Source organism: Hyla sarda, chromosome 5 (assembly GCF_029499605.1).
Source record: "Hyla sarda isolate aHylSar1 chromosome 5, aHylSar1.hap1, whole genome shotgun sequence".
In the NCBI taxonomy this organism is placed as follows: Eukaryota; Metazoa; Chordata; class Amphibia; order Anura; family Hylidae; genus Hyla; species Hyla sarda.
The window spans coordinates 85005532-85024690 of NC_079193.1; the positions used below are offsets into that span (position 1 = coordinate 85005532).

Here is a 19159-nt window from a genome sequence, read left to right on the forward strand (position 1 = left end):
ATCCCTGCGAAACGCATTGTTTGTGTGTATATTTTAATACAATAGACCCGTTTGGTTTTGTCCCTGCTGCCTTCGGTGCATCTGTGACAGGCAGCCTCCTTACAAGCGCCAGATTGTGATCCGAACAGGGAAAGGCTTATACCTCTCCACTCCACTGATCATACAAAGTGGAGCACTGAAGTACGAAAGTAAGTGTAGGTGCACTGATTTTATACACAGGTTTTGATGGTGTAGTTGGAGTGTGTGTGTGCACCACATTTATTAAATGGTGCTGGGCCTGTGATAAATATAGGGCTGGTACGTGCACATTGTTAGGAAATGTTACATTAGTGAACCACTTTTTATGATTCCCTCTCTGCGACTTTTCTGCAACTTTTTTTTTTTAACTCGTGTAACTTTCTACAGCCAGTATTGTAAGCCTGGGCTGGGCTATGTGACAAATCTGCAACTTTTTTTTATTTTTTTTTTATTAGAAAAGTCACATGTCAAATCTCTTACCACTGTAAAGTGAAAATGCAAAAGTGTGTACCTATGTCAGTTTAGTCAAAATCACTTACACGCGCAAGTGCGACAAATCTGGGACAAATTTATGCCAAAAAGCAGTGTAAAAAGCAAAAATGTCCCCCATTGTACTTAGGTAGAAGACATGTGGCCTAGGCGTATGTATGCCTAGCAGTAGAAGTAGTAGTGGTTACACATGTGGTCTTATTAATTTGTACATATTCTCCTCTTAAAGCGTACCCGTCAAATCCAACAAAAAAACTTTTTTTTTATTAATATATCACTCAGTACCTAATCCTGACCATGTACATCTAATTTTTATGTGTCTAGCACCTTTTTTATTTTTTTATTACACTTTTAATTTAGCTCACTAGTCTGAATTCCTCTCAAAGGGAGGGGGCGTGGCCTCACTGTGCAGGTCTCCGCCCCCTCCCTCAGTATGCTGTCTGCTCACATCTCCCCTAGCGTTAGCAAAACTACAACTCCCAGCTTGTCCTCACAGACAGTAGCGGGACACAAGCTGACAGTGGGAGGATTTTTCCTACAGGTCTGAGCCCTGCACTCACAGCTGTCAATCAAGGAAGTGTGTCCATGACATAGGTGATGATGCATGGACACAGCAGGACTAGTATGTGTCCAAGCAGGTGGGGGACAGTTGTTTGACTGGCTTTTACAGTATGAAATACTGAAAATTTTCTAATGAAAGCAATTGCAAAACCTATTGGTTTTGCATACTTTACAACATATCAAAAGTTTTTGTATCTGACAGTGCCCATTTAAGGCTATGTTCACACAGAAGAATTTCTGCACAGAATTCTGCATGAGAATTCTTCATGAATTTATAGTCAATTAACTTCAATGGAATTCCTGCAGAGGAAATTCTGCTGTGTGAATGGGATAGCCAAATCCCATTGAAGTAAATTTCATGCAGAATTCAGTGCAGAAATTCGGTGCCTTAGTCCACATTCACACGCAGAAATTCCGCATGTCATCATCAGTTCTGCTTCCGCATTCATTTTGGCTTCAATTCTGCATCTGTCCAGCATTTGAGGAATTGACGCAGAATTGATGTAGAATTTCCGGATGCTTTCTGCATAATTCCGCAGCACAGCAAAAAAGGTGACCTTTTTTTAAATCTAAGTTTAAATTCCACATGTATTCCCCATAATTTCCACACCAATTCTGAAATTTGTGCAGAAATGTAATCCCAATTGACTTCAATAGGATTCCACAGCCGAAATCCGGAAAAATATAAAACCAGACTTATATTTTTCCAGAGCGCAGAAAGCGGGATTACCGCATGAAACATTACGCAGCAGAAAGTCTGCATCAATTCCGCATCCACATTTGTTTTTGCAGAATCCCCACATCTTCATCCGCATTTGTGGAATTGATGCAGAATTGATGTGGAATTCGTACTGTGGAATCTGGATGCTTTATGCATGATTCCACAGCACAATTAAAAAGACGGAATACATGCAGAATGCCGAACGAATATGATCCCCATTGACTTCAATGGGATTCCGCAGCCGAAGTGCAGAAATATATAAGACCAAACAATCCGCAACAGAAATTCTGCTGTGTGGATGACCATGCAGAATCCCATTAAAGTGAATGGGCAATACATTTACGTGTAATTTCTTGTGAATGCGACATTAGTATGCAGTGGCTATCCTGCAACACAGCCACACTAAAATCTGCACAATTGGATGTGGATTTACCTGCAGATTTTTCACAGCATACTTAGGCTGGGTCCACACTACGTTTTGTCCCATACGGGAGCGCATACGGCAGGAGGGAGCTAAAACCTCGCGCTCCCGTATGTGACCGTATGCGCTCCCGTATGTCATTCACTTCAATGAGCCAACCGGAGTGAAACGTTCGGTCCGGTCGGCTCATTTTTGCGCCGTATGCGCTTTTACAACCGGACCTAAAACCGTGGTCAACCACGGTTTTAGGTCCGGTTGTAAAAGCGCATACGGCGCAAAAATGAGCCGACCGGACCGAACGTTTCACTCCGGTCGGCTCATTGAAGTGAATGGCATACGGGAGCGCATACGGTTACATACGGGAGCGCGAGCTTTTAGCTCCCCCCTGCCGTATGCGCTCCCGTATGGGAGAAAACGTAGTGTGGACCCAGCCTAAGGCTGGGTTCACACATATTAAACACTGCAGTAAAATGGATATAAAAAGTGGCAGTTTTCAAAATCTAATAATGTGTTTCATTTAAGTCTATGGAAAAGTGGAAGCCAGTGCACATGTTGTTTAGAAAAACAGCAGTGATTCCAGTGCTTTACAGTTGTTTTATATAAAAAATGTGCTTCATTACTCATGTCCTGATATTTTAAGTGGTGAAGTCCTTGTTACTGGTTTACCATTTTTTTCTCATTTACCTTTCTTTTTTTTTTTTAAATCATTTACTTGTTTAGTTAGGTGATCCTTCACGTTTGCAGTACTATGGCTTTTCTAGCGCAAAAGGCTTAATATTAGACATACTATTAGACTTTCTATATATTCATAAACTCACTGCCACTTTATTAGGTACACCTTGCTAGTGGTAGAGAAGATATTCCAAAGGGGAGGATCCCAGGGCTCAGAAAAATAGTTTAAAACATATCAGCTTTATTTATCCATGTTAATAATATATAGAGGTGCCACAAAAATAGAAAAAAATCTGACGTGTTTTGGTAGACAACCTTTATCAAGGCATGAACAGTTACAAGATAAAACACTGAATAAATGGACAAATCTCACCTAGTATAGTCCCTTTCCTTCCACTGGGTGAAAAATCCACTGCACCTGTTGAGCCGGATTCCTTGTGATTAACTCTTTGTTATCATCATGTGAGGAGGAACCAGCTCAAAGATGCAATACACCAATACATAGAAATATATTCATTATAATATTATGGTTAGAGCATACTATATATTTCTATATTCTTATACACCGCTCCAAAAAAAAATATTAAGGGAACACTTAAACAACACAATGTAACTCCAAGTCAATGACACTTCTGTGAAATCACACTGTCCACTCAGGAAGCAACACTGATTGACAATCAATTTCACATGCTGTTGTGCAAATGGAACAGACAACAGGTGGAAATTATAGGCAATTAGCAAGACACCCGAATAAAGGAGTGGTTCTGCAGGTGGTGACCACAGACCACTTCTCAGTTCCTATGCTTCCTGGCTGATGTTTTGGTCACTTTTGAATGCTGGCGGTGCTTTCACTCTAGTAGTCTACAACCCACACAAGTAGCTCAGGTAGTGCAGCTCATCCAGAATGGCACATCAATGCGAGCTGTGGCAAGGTTTGCTGTGTCTGTCAGCGTAGTGTCCAAAGCATGGAGGCGCTACCAGGAAACAGGCCAGTACATCAGGAGATGTGAAGGAGGGCAACGATCCAGCAGCAGGAACGCTACCTACGCCTTTGTGCAAGGAGGAGCACTGCCAGAGCCCTGCAAAATGACCTCCAGAAGGCCACAAATGTGCATGTGTCCACTCAAATGGTCAGAAACAGACTCCATGTGGGTGGTATGAGGGCCCAACATCCACAGGTGGGGGTTATGCTTACAGCCCAACACCGTGCAGGACGTTTAGCATTTGCCAGAGAACACCAAGATTGGCAAATTCGCCACTGGCACCCTGTGCTCTTCACAGATGAAAGCAGGTTCACACTGAGCACATGTGACAGAGTCTGGAGACTCCGTGGATAACGTTCTGCTTCCTGGAACATCCTCTAGCGTGACCGGTTTGGCGGTGGGTCAGTAATGGTGTGGGGTAGCAATTTTTTTGGGGGCCGTACAGCCCTCCATGTGCTTGCCAGAGGAAGCCTGACTGCCATTAGGTACCGAGATGAGATCTTCAGACCCCTTGTGAGACCATATGCTGGTGCAGTTGACCCTGGGTTCCTCCTAATGCAAGACACTGCATTGTGTCAGCAGTTCCTGCAAGAGGAAGGCATTGATGCTATGGACTGGCCCGCCCGTTCCCCAGACCTGAATCCGATTGATGACATCTGGGACATCATGTCTCGCTCCATCCACCAATGCCACGTTGCACCACAGACTGTCCAGGAGCATTGTGAAAGAGTTGCTCAAACAGATGAGGAAAAAAATAAAATAAATGAAAATATAGAAAATAAAATTATAACCTCAGAAAAATAACAAACCACATTGAGGAAATATATGTAAACAAATATAGGAGACAAATATGAGACTGATAAATTAATCGAAAAGCATGATATCTGACCTGTTATTTAAACCATATGGATATCTGGTACATAGCTTTACTATCCAAAATGCTTCTCTAGCCAAAAGCTTCTGTCTCCAGTTTCCTCCTCTATATGGATGATTCGCTCTCTCTATAGGAATAACTTGCAAAGAATCTGCTTTCCCATTATGTGAGTCCCTAAAGTGCTTTGAAATGCCTGAAATTGCATGGGTGTGGCCCAGCAATACATCAATCATCATTGAAATATATTCATTATAACAGTGTTTCTAAACCAGGGTGCCTCCAGATGTTGCAAAACTACAACTCCCAGCATGCCTGGACAGCCTTTGGCTGTCCAGGCATGCTGGGAGTTGTAGTTTTGCAAAACCTGGAGGCACTCTGGTTGGGAAACACTGCATTATAATATCATTGTGGTTAGAGCATGCTATATATTTCTATATTCTTATAATAACATTGTATTGTGATAGAGCTGCTCAAACAGATGGGAAAAAAAAAAGTTTTTTTTTTTTATTAAAATAAATAAATAATAAAAAAAAATTGAAAAAATAATAACAAAGCACATTGAGGAAATATATGTAAACAAATATAGGAAACAAATATGAGTCATATAAAAGCATGATATCTGACCTGTTATTTAACCCCTTAAGGACCAGGCCATTTTACACCTTAAGGACCGGAGCGTTTTTTGAACATCTGACCACTGTCACTTTAAACATTAATAACTCTGGAATGCTTTTAGTTATCATTCTGATTCCGAGATTGTTTTTTCGTGATATATTCTACTTTGACATAGTGGTAAAATTTTGTGGCAACTTGCATCCTTTCATGGTGAAAAATCCCAAAATTTTATGAAAAAAATGAAAATTTTGCATTTTTCTAACTTTGAAGCTCTCTGCTTGTAAGGAAAATGGATATTCAAAATAATTATTTTTTTGGATCACATATACAATATGTCTACTTTATGTTTGCATCATAAAATTGATGAGTTTTTACTTTTGGAAGACACCAGAGAGCTTCAAAGTTCAGCAGCAATTTTAAAATTTTTCACAAAATTTTCAAACTCACTATTTTTCAGTGACCAGTTCAGTTTTGAAGTGGATTTGAAGGGTCTTCGAATTAGAAATACCCCATAAATGACCCCATTATAAAAACTACACCCCCCAAAGTATTCAAAATGACATTCAGTAAATGTTTTAACCCTTTAGGTGTTTCACAGGAATAGCAGCAAAGTGAAGGAGAAAATTCAAAATCTTCATTTTTTACACTCGCATGTTCTTGTAAACCCAATTTTTGAATTTTTGCAAGGGGTAAAAGGAGAAAATTTTTACTTGTATTTGTAGCCCAATTTCTCTCAAGTAAGCACATACCTCATATATCCATGTAAAGTGTTTGGCGGGCGCAGTAGAGGGCTCAGAAAGGAAGGAGCGACAAGGGGATTTTGGAGAGAACATTTTTCTGAAATGGTTTTTGGGGTGCATGTCACCTTTAGGAAGCCCCTAGGGTGCCAAAACAGCAAAAAAAAAAAAAAAACACATGGCATACCATTTTGGAAACTAGACCCCTCGGGGAACGTAACAAGGAATTAAGTGAGCCTTAATACCCCACAGGTGTTTCATGACTTTTGCAAATGTAAAAAAAAAAAAAAATGTTTACATAAAATGCTTGTTTTCCCAAACATTTTACATTTTTAAAAAGGGGAATAGCAGAAAATACCCCCCAAAATTTGAAGCCTAATTTCTCCCGATTCAGAAAACACCCCATATGATGGTTAAAAGTGCTCTACTGGCGCACTACAGGTCTCAGAAGAGGAGTAGTCACTAGGGATCGACCGATATCGTTTTTTTAGGGCCGATACCGATAATCGGTGCAGGTTAGGGCCGATATCCGATAACTTATACCGATATTCCGGTATAAGTTATCGGCTATTTAACCCCCTGCGACACCGCTGCAGATCATTGATTTAAAGCGGGCGCTTTAAATCAATGATCTGCAGTGGCTTTTGCGGGGCCATAGACCACCGCCACCACCCGCTTCTCTCCCCCTACCTGTCAGTGTGGTCCGGGCCATCCATTCTTCCTTCCTGTAGTGTCCGGGGGCGTTCCGGGTGAAGAGTGAACCAGTCCGGGCTGTCCTTCTCCGGGGGTCCTCTTCTCCACTCCAGGCAGGCTCCGGCCTAGTACGCTGCATAGACGCCGCTGCGCAGTGACGCCCGTGCGCAGCGACGCACCTGACGTCACGGCGTAGCGACGTCTATGCAGTGTACTATCTATACAAGGGTAAAGATTTACTGTAAAGAGTGCACACCACAGGATCAATATTCATATAAGTAACATGTTTTATTTTATTAAATATCATATAAAGATGAAAAAAAGACAGAAAGGGCTAAAATCAGTTAAAAGGCTCTTAATTGAGCAACCTCTACAACATGGGAGAGGGGCCATGAACCCCCTTCTCGCCAAAGTCCCGTCCCTCTATAATACAATACAATGGCTCAGGCAGTGGTGCTAACTAATAAGATAATACACATGCAGCATCAGACTATGTCACCGAATAAATAATCCTAACATCAAATGAAAAAGGAATACACGATGTACAAAGAGAAGATATATAAATGCATATCACCAGTGCACAGCAACCACAGAACAAAGGAGCCGAAAAGATGGAAAGCGGGACGGGACCCCTAAAGCCCCACGCGTTCCGTCACCGTTTGTGACTTCCTCAGGGGTGTCTGAGGAAGTCACAAACGGTGACGGAACGCGTGGGGCTTTAGGGGTCCCGTCCCGCTTTCCATCTTTTCGGCTCCTTTGTTCTGTGGTTGCTGTGCACTGGTGATATGCATTTATATATCTTCTCTTTGTACATCGTGTATTCCTTTTTCATTTGATGTTAGGATTATTTATTCGGTGACATAGTCTGATGCTGCATGTGTATTATCTTATTAGTTAGCACCACTGCCTGAGCCATTGTATTGTATTATAGAGGGACGGGACTTTGGCGAGAAGGGGGTTCATGGCCCCTCTCCCATGTTGTAGAGGTTGCTCAATTAAGAGCCTTTTAACTGATTTTAGCCCTTTCTGTCTTTTTTTCATCTTTATATGATATTTAATAAAATAAAACATGTTACTTATATGAATATTGATCCTGTGGTGTGCACTCTTTACAGTAAATCTTTACCCTTGTATAGAAAGTTCTTTGCTTACTGAGTAGTAGCACCCACTGTATGATTTGGTGAGCCCCCCTATTTTTGTACTAACTATGCAGTGTACTAGGCCGGAGCCTGCCCGGAGTGGAGAAGATGACCCCCGGAGAAGGACAGCCCGGACCGGTTCACTCTTCACCCGGAACGCCCCCGGACACTACAGGAAGGATGGATGGCCCGGACCACCCCCATTACGGGTAAGTTTAATTTTTTTATTGACTCGGAGGGTGGGGGAGGGGCCCGACCGGTATAGCGGTATGGGCAAAAATCCATACCGGTATACCACCCAGCATCACCGTGGGGGGTGCGATGCGGTGCGGTGGATCGGGGGGGTGGCGGTCGCGGTGGGGGCGGTGCGGAGGGCATTATCGGCAAGATAATTGCCGATACTGATAATGCCCAAAATCGTGGTTATCGGCCGATAATATCGGCCATACCGATAATCGGTCGATCCCTAGTAGTCACATTTGGCTTTTTGGAAGCAAATTTTGCTCTGGGGGCATGCCGCATTTAGGAAGCCCCTATGGTGCCAGGACAGCAAAAAAAAAAAAAAAACACATGGCATTATATTTTGGAAACTATACCCCTTGGGGAGCGTAACAAGGGGTAAAGTGAACCTTAATACCCCACAGGGGTTTCACGACTTTTGCATATGTAAAAAAAAATGTGCGTTTCCCCCCAAATTTTACATTTTTACAAGGATTAATAGCAGAAAAGACACCCCACAATTTGTAAATACATTTCTTTGGAGTAAGGACATATCTTATTTTTTTGATGATTTAGGCTTGGCGGGTGCACAGCAGGTCTTGCTTGAGTGGGAGTGCAGTCAGGGACCTTGAGCTTGATATGGAGCCAGGATGTGGGACACCGCCCCCCCCCCCCCCCCCCACAAGTAGCGTTAATGGGGGGAGCACTGAGCCCTAAAATAGGGGAACACTATGGGGGACAACGGGCCGTAACTGGGGTAGACAGGTGGGGTAAAGAGGCCCGTAATATGGGGTACAGTGGGCCAGAAAATTATAAAACATAATAAAACAGGATATGTTCCCAGAATGATGACCCAGAGCATAGCCAAAACTAAAAAAATATGCCCGCCCCAAACCCTATGCTCTGAATGATCATTCTGGGAATGTGATGTGTGTGGCCATCCCTAACCTGTTGCCTCAAATGCGCACCCGCTCAGGTGGAGAGAGACCGCTGCGCATTTGAGGCAACATAAAAAAGTCCCCAATGATAATGACTCAGTGACCTATGACCCATTTTTGACAAAACACCCCTAGAGGTCTTATCAGGTTTTTTTAATTTTTTTTTTTTTTTTTTTTTTTGGGCAATTTAGTGATTTATGGGGGTTATATTTTGGAATGTACTCTGGACTTGGTACATTGGTCAAATTATGGAAAATTCAAATAAAAAGGGAAAATTTAGTACTCCATGGAAGTGTGATACTCCCTGAAGCAGCCTATGCAGAGACCCGGATTATCTGGGCAAGTGTCACACTGAATGGTGGTGTCCCTCCGTCTCCCCTTCCTGTAACACACTCTGCATTTTGTCTGGGATCGCCCCTTCTTTCCACTGGGGGGGACCTCACCTGGAAAGTGCTGGCCTGGGACGATCCTGGCACCTATAACTACAGACCCTTGGGAAGTCCGGCCTGATCTTTCCTGGTCAGCAAAGATCAGGAACCTTAGGACTTCTTCTTGGTACTGGAGGAATGTCCCTGTGTTGCCAACATACTGCGATAGTACAAAAGCGTTGTACATGGCAACCTGTACGAAGTAGACCGCAACTTTTTTGTATCATGCCCGTGTTTTCCGCATGGCGTTGTATGGCTTGAGGACTTGATCTGAGAGATCAACTCCCCCCATATACCGATTGTAGTCCAGAATACAATCGGGCTTGAGGACCGGTCCCACGGTACCTCGCACAGGGACAGGGGTGCTGCCGTTCCCATGAATAGTGGTGAGCATAAGGATGAGGGCACGGGACTCACCCTTGCAGATAGGCGTCTTAGCAAAATTTAGAGGGAGGCCTCTCTGGTTCTTCCGCACGGTCCCACAAGTGGACGTGGATCTGGCGGAAAGGGATTTGAACAGAGGAATGCTGGTATAAAAGTTATCCACGTACACATGGAAACCCTTATCCAGCAATGGGTGCACAAGGTCCCAAACGAGTTTCCTGCTAACACCCAGAGTGGGGGGCATATTCTGGGGGTTCAATATGGGAATCTCGTCCCTCATATACTCTAAACTTGCAAGTGTACCCGGAGGTACTCTCGCAAAGTTTGTAGAGTTTCACGCCATACCGCGCCCGCTTTGAGGGAATATACTGGCGGAAGATGAGTCTCCCCTTAAAACTGATGAGAGACTCATCTACCGAGAGGTCCCTGAGCATTACGCAGGCCTCCAAAAATTTGGCCCCAAAGTGATCGATGACCGGCCTCACTTTGTAAAGCCGGTCATGGGCGGGATCACCTCGGGGTGGACATGCCGCATTATCTGCATAATGCAGGCTTTTCCGAATGGCCTCGAACCGCCTCTGTGTCATCACCATACTGTAAAGCGGGGTCTGATAGAGGACGTCCCCGCTCCAGTAATGACGAGCACTTGGTTTTTTGTCCAGGCCCATATGCAGCGTGAGGCCCCAAAATGTCCTCATTTCCGCTGCATCAATGTCGCGCCATTCATTGGGCCTGGCCAAAAGCAAATCGGGGTGGTGGGCAATGAACTGCTGGGCATACAAATTCGTTTGCTCCACCATGTGATTGACCAGGCTGTCACTGAAAAAAAACTTTAAAAAGTCCAGATCAGTAAAGCCAGCATGGTCAATCCGGATTCCTGAGTCGCCAACAAACTCAGGAATCCGTGGCTGATAACCCTCTGGGGGGCTCCAGACAGGGTCATCTGAAGGAAGCTCCGGTGCACTTGTCTGGGGGGCCGGACTCCTATTACTCCTCGTACTAGGGCCATTGCCTCTTTTCTACGGTGGCGGGCAGGGGGGGTGGGGAAGTATGTAGTGTGTGGTGCTTGGTGGAAAAAGTGTAATAACAGTAATAGAAAAAAAAAAGGGGTGGCAAACGCAGCTCCCTGAACCCCTAATAGGACCCAGGGTAAGGGATCAGGCCCTAATAGGACCCTTGGGGACCTATTAGGGGGTCAGGGGGGATTTTTTTTTATTAAAAGAAAAAAAAAAAAAAAGCTGCGGCCCAAAAAAAAAAATGAATGGCACACGCACCTCCCTGAACCCCTAATAGGACCCGGGGTCAGGGATCAGACCCTAATATGACCCTTGGGGACCAATTAGGGGGTCGGGGGGGACTTTATTTTTTTTACTTTTTTTAAGCTTTTTTTTTTTTACTTTTTTTAAGCTTTTTTTTTTTTTACTTTTTCCCACCTGTCCCTGCAATCCGCTCTCCCTATTCCAAGGCTCCTGAGGGGGGGGGATCCACGGTCTTCTCCTCACTGCTGCACCTGCTGACTGAACTCAGAGAGCGGGTGCAGCAGCGGGAAGGGACTGTTAACCCCTCCTCTGCCGCATTGCTATTGGCTGGACGATCGCCGGCCAATAGCAGCGTTGCTGGGGCGGTGACAGTATTGTCACTGCTCCGCAGCAACGGCAGGTGATTGGCGGTGAATTGTACACCGCCGATCACCATTTATTACCGGGTCATCGGGTCACAAGTGACCCGAATCGCCGAAGATCGCTTGCGGGATTTTGCCGACATGTGGGGGTCCCGTGACCCCCCTAGGCATTTGCACGGCATGCCTGCTGAACAATTACAGCAGACATGCCATTCCGATCTCTGCCCGGCGCGTGGCAGAGACCGGAGAAACACCAGGACGTTCTGGAACTTGGTCCTTAAAGCCCAGGGTGCGGGGACGTTCCAGAAGGTCCTTGGTCCTTATGGGGTTAAAGGTGTTCCCATTATATGAGTCCCTAAAATGCTTTGAAATGCATGAAATTGCATGGGTGGGAACAGAGGCAGATGGGCGTGCCTCAGCAACACGTTCTGAAATTCTCTGCTCACACTTCCGTGTTGTAGAGCCCACATACTGCACATTGCAGGAAATGCAAGTAGCACAATATACAACATGGTCTGATTCACAATTTACCAGAGGGTAGCGTGGGGGGTGAAGGGGGGGCCGGCTACACCGGGCACAACATCTGGGGGGGGGCGCGCTCGCACTCGCAGCTCTCTGCCCCTGCCTGGCTCACTCACTCTCTCTGCAGTGTTGGCTGTGCGAATCCGATCCGAGCTGCCGGGTCGCTGCCAACTGTGGAGGCAGTGGCGGATCCAGGGGGGGGGCAACGGGGCAATTCCCCCCCGAGATTGTTGCCCCTCTTCCTGAACTATCGCATGGTGGAGCGGGAACTGTCGGCTGTCCCGCTCCACCACCCCTTTCTCACGCCCGTCACCTTGCTATCACACACCGCGGCTGCTCCATTCCTGCAGTCAGTGAGAGCCAATCACGGCAGGCCGGCGCGATGACATCACATCATCGCGCCGGCGCCCGGAGATCACGTCCACGCTGCTCTCATTGACTGCAGGAATGGAGCAGCCGCAGCGTGGGAGAAAGGTGACGGGCGTGAGAAGGTGGAGGGGGGAGCAAATTATAAGTGAGAGGGGCAAATGATGAGTAAGGGGCACATGTCAGGGGGGCATTATATGTGGGGGCACATGACAGGACCCCCCCCCCCCCCGTCATGTGCCCCTCATATATAATACCCCATGTCCTGTGCCCCTCACATATAATGCCCCCCTAACATGTGCCCTTCACATATAATGCCCCCTGTCCTGCCCCCTCAGGGGGCATTATATGTGAGGGTCACAAGTCAGGGGGGCATTATATGTGGGGGCACATGACAGGGGGGCATTATATGTGAGGGGCACATGTCAGGGGGCAATATATGTGGGGGCACATGACAGGGGCCCCCTGTCATGTGCCCATATAATGCACATATAATGCCCCCCTGACATTTGCCGCTTACTTATAATACCCAAAGTCATGTGCCTTGGATCATCTCCAGGGTATGGTTCCATTTTGATGTTTAGTTTTTGTTCTTGATATTTTTTGTCGTTTACGATGGTTGTGAGACGACATATAATAGCCTGGCCCATGCTAGGTTACTACATTTGTAGATTTGTATTTATAGACCTGCTTAAAATGTGGAGAATGTGTAATGCATGTTCGCACTCAATAAAGTGTTTGAAAATAAACTTGTATTTAGATGCATTTTACTTTAATTACATCAGTATTTTCATAACAAACAATACATGTGCTTAGGGGGTAAGGGTTTCTTTAACTAATCTAGTGGAAGAGACTCGAGTGCTAAAATCCACGGGTTAGGGGGCGCAAATTACTTGTTCCCATGTAAATCAATGGGAAATGTATGTTCCCACATAACTTCCGTACGGCTGGAGATATTTCAATACCTGGTACACATATTACGGGTCGGGATAGGAGGAGGGGATAGGAGGTTGGGATAGATGGACTGGATAGAAGGACGGGATAGGAGGTCGAGATAGGAGGTCGAGATAGGAGGACGAGATAGGAGGACGGGATAGGAGGTTGGGATAGATGGGCGGGATAGGAGGTCGGGATAGGAGGTCGGGATAGGAAGAGGGGATAGGAGGTCGGGATAGGAGGTCGGGATAGGAAGAGGGGATAGGAGGTCGGGATAGGTCGAGATAGGAGGACGGGATATGAGGTTGAGATATGATGACGGGATAGGATAGGAGGTCGGGATATGGGGTTGGGATATGACAACAATATATGAGGACGGGATATGAAGTCAAAAGCGTCCTCCTTTGTTTATTTTCCTCCCCAACAAGGATTAGGAAGGAAAAACCGGGCAACGCCGGGTACTCAGCTAATCTATATATATAAAACTCAATGTGTGTGTGTATGTATGTAAGTATATATGTGTGTGTATATTCCAGCATCACGTCCAAACGGCTGAAGATATTAACATGAAACTTGGCACACATGTTACTTATATGTCAATAACAAATATAGGATAGGTAATTTAACCCTTACTCACCCCTATTTGCCAGGGTCAGGGTTTTTGTTTAAAGTCCCATACAAGTCTATGGGAAATATATGTTACTGCATAACTTTCAAACGGCTGGAGATATTTCGATAATACTTGGTCACATGTTACTTATGTGTCCACTTAAAATATAGGATAGTTAATTTAACCCTTAACTACCCCCATTTGTGAGGGTCAGGGTTTTTGTTTAACCCCTTAACGACGAAGGACGTATATTTACGTCCTCCGCCGGCTCTTGCGATATGCCGCGGGGTCACGCGGTGTCCCCGCGACATATCGGGTCGTTCCCGGCGGCTATCAACGGCCGGGACCTGCGGATAATACAGGACATCACCGATCGCGGTGATGCCCTGTATTAACCCTTCAGACGCGGCGATCAAAGCTGACCGCCGCTTCTGAAGTGAAAGTGACGGTGAAATCGCGGCGTCCCGAACAGCTTACAGGACACCGGGAGGGACCCTACCTGCCTCCTCGGTGTCCGATCGACGAATGACTGCTCCGTGCCTGAGATCCAGGAGCAGTCAAGCACCGATAACACTGATCACAGACGTGTTAATACACGCCAGTGATCAGCATGAGAGATCAGTGTGTGCAGTGTTATAGGTCCCTATGGGACCTATAACACTGCAAAAAAAAAGTGTTAATAAAGGTAATTTAAGCCCTTCCCTAATAAAAGTTTGAATCACCCCCCTTTTCCCATAAAAAAAATAAAACAGTGTAAATAAAAATAAACATATGTGGTATCGCTGCATGCGTAAATGTCCAAACTATAAAAATATATCGTTAATTAAACCGCACGGTCAATGGCGTACACGTAAAAAAATTAAAAAGTCCAAAAAAGCGTATTTTTGGTCACTTTTTATACCATTAAAAAATGAATAAAAAGTGATCAAAAGGTCCGATCAAAACAAAAATTGTACCGATAAAAACTTCAGATCACGGCGCAAAAAATATGCACTGCGTACAAACGGAAGCCTCCAAAAGTTACAAAATGGTGTTTTTTCTTCGACTTTGTCACACAATGATTTTTTTTTACCTTTTGCCATGAATTTTTGGGTAAAATGACTAATGTCCCTGCAAAGTAGAATTGGTGACGCAAAAAATAAGCCATAATATGGATTTTTAGGTGGAAAATTGAAAAGGTTATGATTTGTAAAGGGTAAGGAGGAAAAAACGAAAGTGCAAAAACTGAAAAACCCTGAGTCCTTAAGGGGTTAAAGTCCCATGCAAATCAATAGGAAATGTATGTTCCCATATAACTTCCGTACGGCGGGAGATATTTCAATAATACCTGGTACACATATTGCTTATATGTCAAATAAAAAGATATGATTCTTAAATGAACCCTTAACTACACCCTTAAATAAAAGATGGGTTTTTGTTTCAAGTCCCATGGGAGTATATGGGACTTCCAGTACCTTACTCCATAAGCTCCGCTCTGCATCTCCTGGCTGAATGTGTCAATCCGGCTTGCAAGCCACACCCCATCTCACAAAGAGAGGAGGTCGGGATAGGAGGTCAAGATATGAGGATGGGATATGAGGACGGAATATGAGGTCAAGATAGGAGGACGGGATAGGCAGTCATGATATGAGGAGGGGAAATGAGGACGGGATAGGAGGTTGGGAAAGGAGGACATGATATGAGGACAGGATACGAGGACAGGATAGGAGGACTGGATAGGAAGTTGGGATAGGAGGTCGGGATATTAGGATGGGATATGAGGAAGGGATAGGAGGTCGAGATATGAGGTGGGGATATGAGAATGGGATATGAGGACGGGATATGAGGTTGAGATATGGGGTTGGGATATGACAACAATATATGAGGACGGGATATGAAGTCAAAAGCTTTCTCCTTTGTTGATTTTCCTCCCCAACAAGGATGAGCAAGGAAAAACCGGGCAACGCCGGGTACTCAGCTAGTATATATATATATGTACATATATATATATATATATACACACACACACACACACAGTCATGGCCGCAAATGTTGGCACCCCTGAAATTTTTCAAGAACATTAAGTATTTCTCACAGAAAAGGATTGCAGAAACACATGCTTTGCTATACACATGTTCATTCCCTTTGTGTGTATTGGAACTAAACACAAAAAAGGAAGGAAAAAAAAGTAATTGAACATAATGTCACCAAACTCCAAAAATGGACTGGACAAAATTATTGGCACCCTTTCAAAATTGTGGAAAAATAAGACTGTTTCAAGCATGTGATGCTCCTTTAAACTGACTTGGGGCAAGTAACAGGTGTGGGCAATATAAAAATCACACCTGAAAGCAGAGAAAAAGGAGATAAGTTCACTTAGTCTATGCATTGTGTGTCTGTGTGTGCCACACTATACATGGACAACAGAAAGAGGAGAAGAGAACTGTCTGAGGACTTGAGAACCAAAATTGTGGAAAAATATCAACAATCTCAAGGTTAAATGTCCATCTCCAGAGATCTAGATTTGCTTTTGTTCACAGTGCGCAACATTATCAAGAAGTTTGCAACCCATGGCACTGTAGCTAATCTCCCTGGGCGTGGACGGAAGAGAAAAATTAATGAAAGGTGTCAACAGAGGATAGTCTGGATGGTGGATAAGCAGCCCCAAACAAGTTCCAAAGATATTAAAGCTGTCCTGCAGGCTCAGGGAGCATCAGTGTCAGCGTGAAATATCCATCGACATTTATATGAAATTAAATTCTATGGCAGGAGACCCAGAAGGACCCCACTGCTGACACAGAGACATAAAAAAGCAAGACTACATTTTGCCAAAATGAACTTGAGTAAGGCTGCATACACACCTTGTTTTTTACATACGGGTGCCGGATCCGGCTGGGGGAGGGGAAAACCGGGCACTCCCATACCCCAGCTGGATCAGCTCGTGACTCCATTTACTTTAATGAGCCGACCGGAGTCAAACGGTGACTCTGGTCGGCTCAGTTTTGACCCGGATCCGGTTTTGGACCGGACCAAAAACCGTAGTATGCTTTGGACTTGATAAAGGGAGGAATCCCGAAAGCTTGTCTCTACAAAATTCTGTTAGTCCAATAAAAAAGGTATTACAAGATACTGCAACATTTTATGATTTGCATCTATATATATATATATATATATATATATATATATAGTAAACTGCCTATAGATTCTTGTTCATTCTGACTAACAGAGCCCACATAGGATGAAATTGGGATACAAAGGATATAATTACAAAAAAATAAAATAAATACACAACATACATTTATATATATATATATATATATATATATATATATATATATAGTAAACCGCCTATAAATTCTTGTGCAGTCTGACTAATAGAGCCCACATAGGGTGAAACTGGAATACAAAGGACATAAATCCAAAAAAAACAACTAAAAATATTTTTTTTTAAAAGACGTATAAAGGTTACTCTGGCTGAAAGTGAATTAAAGCTATCTATGAATCATCTGAATTCTGTGACTACACATTCCTTTATGTGGCCACCCCCCACATTTTGTTGTGAGTGGTTTCATCCAAAGTGCTTAAATTCTCTTCCGGGAGTGTGTATGAGTGTAGATACCGGTAAGTGGGCGTGGTCTTGTGATAGTGCTTGGCTCCCTGCCTGGTCACATGACAGTGTTGGGTTCCAGCAGTCCGCAGAGCAGGGGGTTTCCGTGATCGCTGTGAGTATAGATGATACAATCCTGTGTGGATTATACATGTATTTTCTATGTGTCCGGTGAGGAGATTTGTGTACGTGGGTTATGTCAGTGTTCACACGGCTCAGGGGGATAGTATAGGAATGACTCCCATAGCTGTAGTGTTTTCCCAACCTGTGTCTCTGCGGGTGGTGCAAAAACTACAACTCCTATCATGCCCTGACAGCCGAAGGCTGTCAGGGCATGCTGGGAGTTGTAGTTTTGCAGCAGTTGGGGGCGCACTGGTGTACAGGCTGCAGGGATTCTGCATTTCCCAGGAAATTTAGCCTTACTTTTATCTGTTTTATTATTCTAGAACACAGTAACACAGAATCGCCATTGGGGTGCAAGATATATGCAATACAAAATGTATTAATAGAGAAGACGCGTATTTTAAATCCAGTACAGAAGAATTTTATTAAACGTATATGCCAAGAAGAACATATACACTGAGCAAGAAAGGTAATCATAGTCCGGTGTTACTGGACACAAACATACGTGGAAAGATGACCCAGTAGGGAAACGGAGAAATGGAGGCCAAATGCATCAATGTATAGCTTGGTCAAATGACAGTACAGTGATCCCTCAACTTACAATGTCCTCAGCATACAATAGTTTCAACATACAATGGTCTTTTCTGGACCATCGTAACTTGAAACCAGACTCAACATACAATGCTACAGACAGTGCAGATCTGTGAAACATGTCAATGGCCGGAAGAACTGACCAATCAGAATGGACATTTTACTGGTAAAACCCCTGTATTACTGAAGTGCATGCACTGACTGATGTCTGGTAGCGCCCCCTACAGTACAGGGAGGTAATACATGTTCTGTACACTTTACCTGTACCAGGGTCACCTGCTCCTTTTGGACACCAGGTGAAGGCGGCTCTATGTTACTTTTTTAGGACACTGTGTGTACTGTACAGGACCCCGAAGAAGCTCCTGTCCTCTACATAGACCAGTGTTTCCCAACCAGGGTGCCTCCAGCTGTTGCAAAACTACAACTCCCATCATGCCAGGACGTCTTCAGGAAAGAAGGTTTCTACACCAGCACAGACCGGAATTCTCTGCCTGAGGAGGTGGTCATGGTGAACTCTGTAAAAGAGTTCAAAAGGGGTCTGGATGCATTTTTGGAGAGTAATAACATCGCTGGTTATGTATACTAGATTTATAGGGACAGAACATTGATCCAGGGATTTACTCTGATGCCATATTTGGAGTCGGGAAGGAATTTTTACCTCTAGTATGAGGGTTTTTTGCCTTCCTCTGGATCAACTCAGTAGGGACTCATTAGGGATATAGGTTAAACTTGATGGACTCTGGTCTTTTTTTCAACCTTATAAACTGTTACTATACTGTCTCCCAGTGTCAGAAAAGTTTGGCCAAGGATCCGTAATGTCCCGGGGTCACAACACCTCTCTTAGCTTATATCGCACCTGCTCCTCCTGCTGACTGACGGCCCATGCATGCTCTGTGGCTATTCAGTGCATGC

At 44.4% G+C, this 19159-nt stretch overlaps 1 protein-coding gene across 2 annotated transcripts in view; it reads left to right on the top strand.

Moving 5' to 3' along the window:
* Positions 1–17563: 17563 nt before the first annotated feature.
* The window catches only part of SNX10 (sorting nexin 10), a 50687-nt gene continuing 49091 nt past the window's right edge, over positions 17564–19159 (top strand). Inside the window, exons 1-2 of one of the 2 annotated variants that reach the window (XM_056519847.1) lie at positions 17574–17648; positions 17980–18125. The gene's annotated coding sequence lies outside the window, so the exon portion shown is untranslated. Of the gene's footprint in view, positions 17649–17979; positions 18126–19159 lie in introns of both variants that reach the window. The other variant, XM_056519846.1, reaches the window with a different exon arrangement.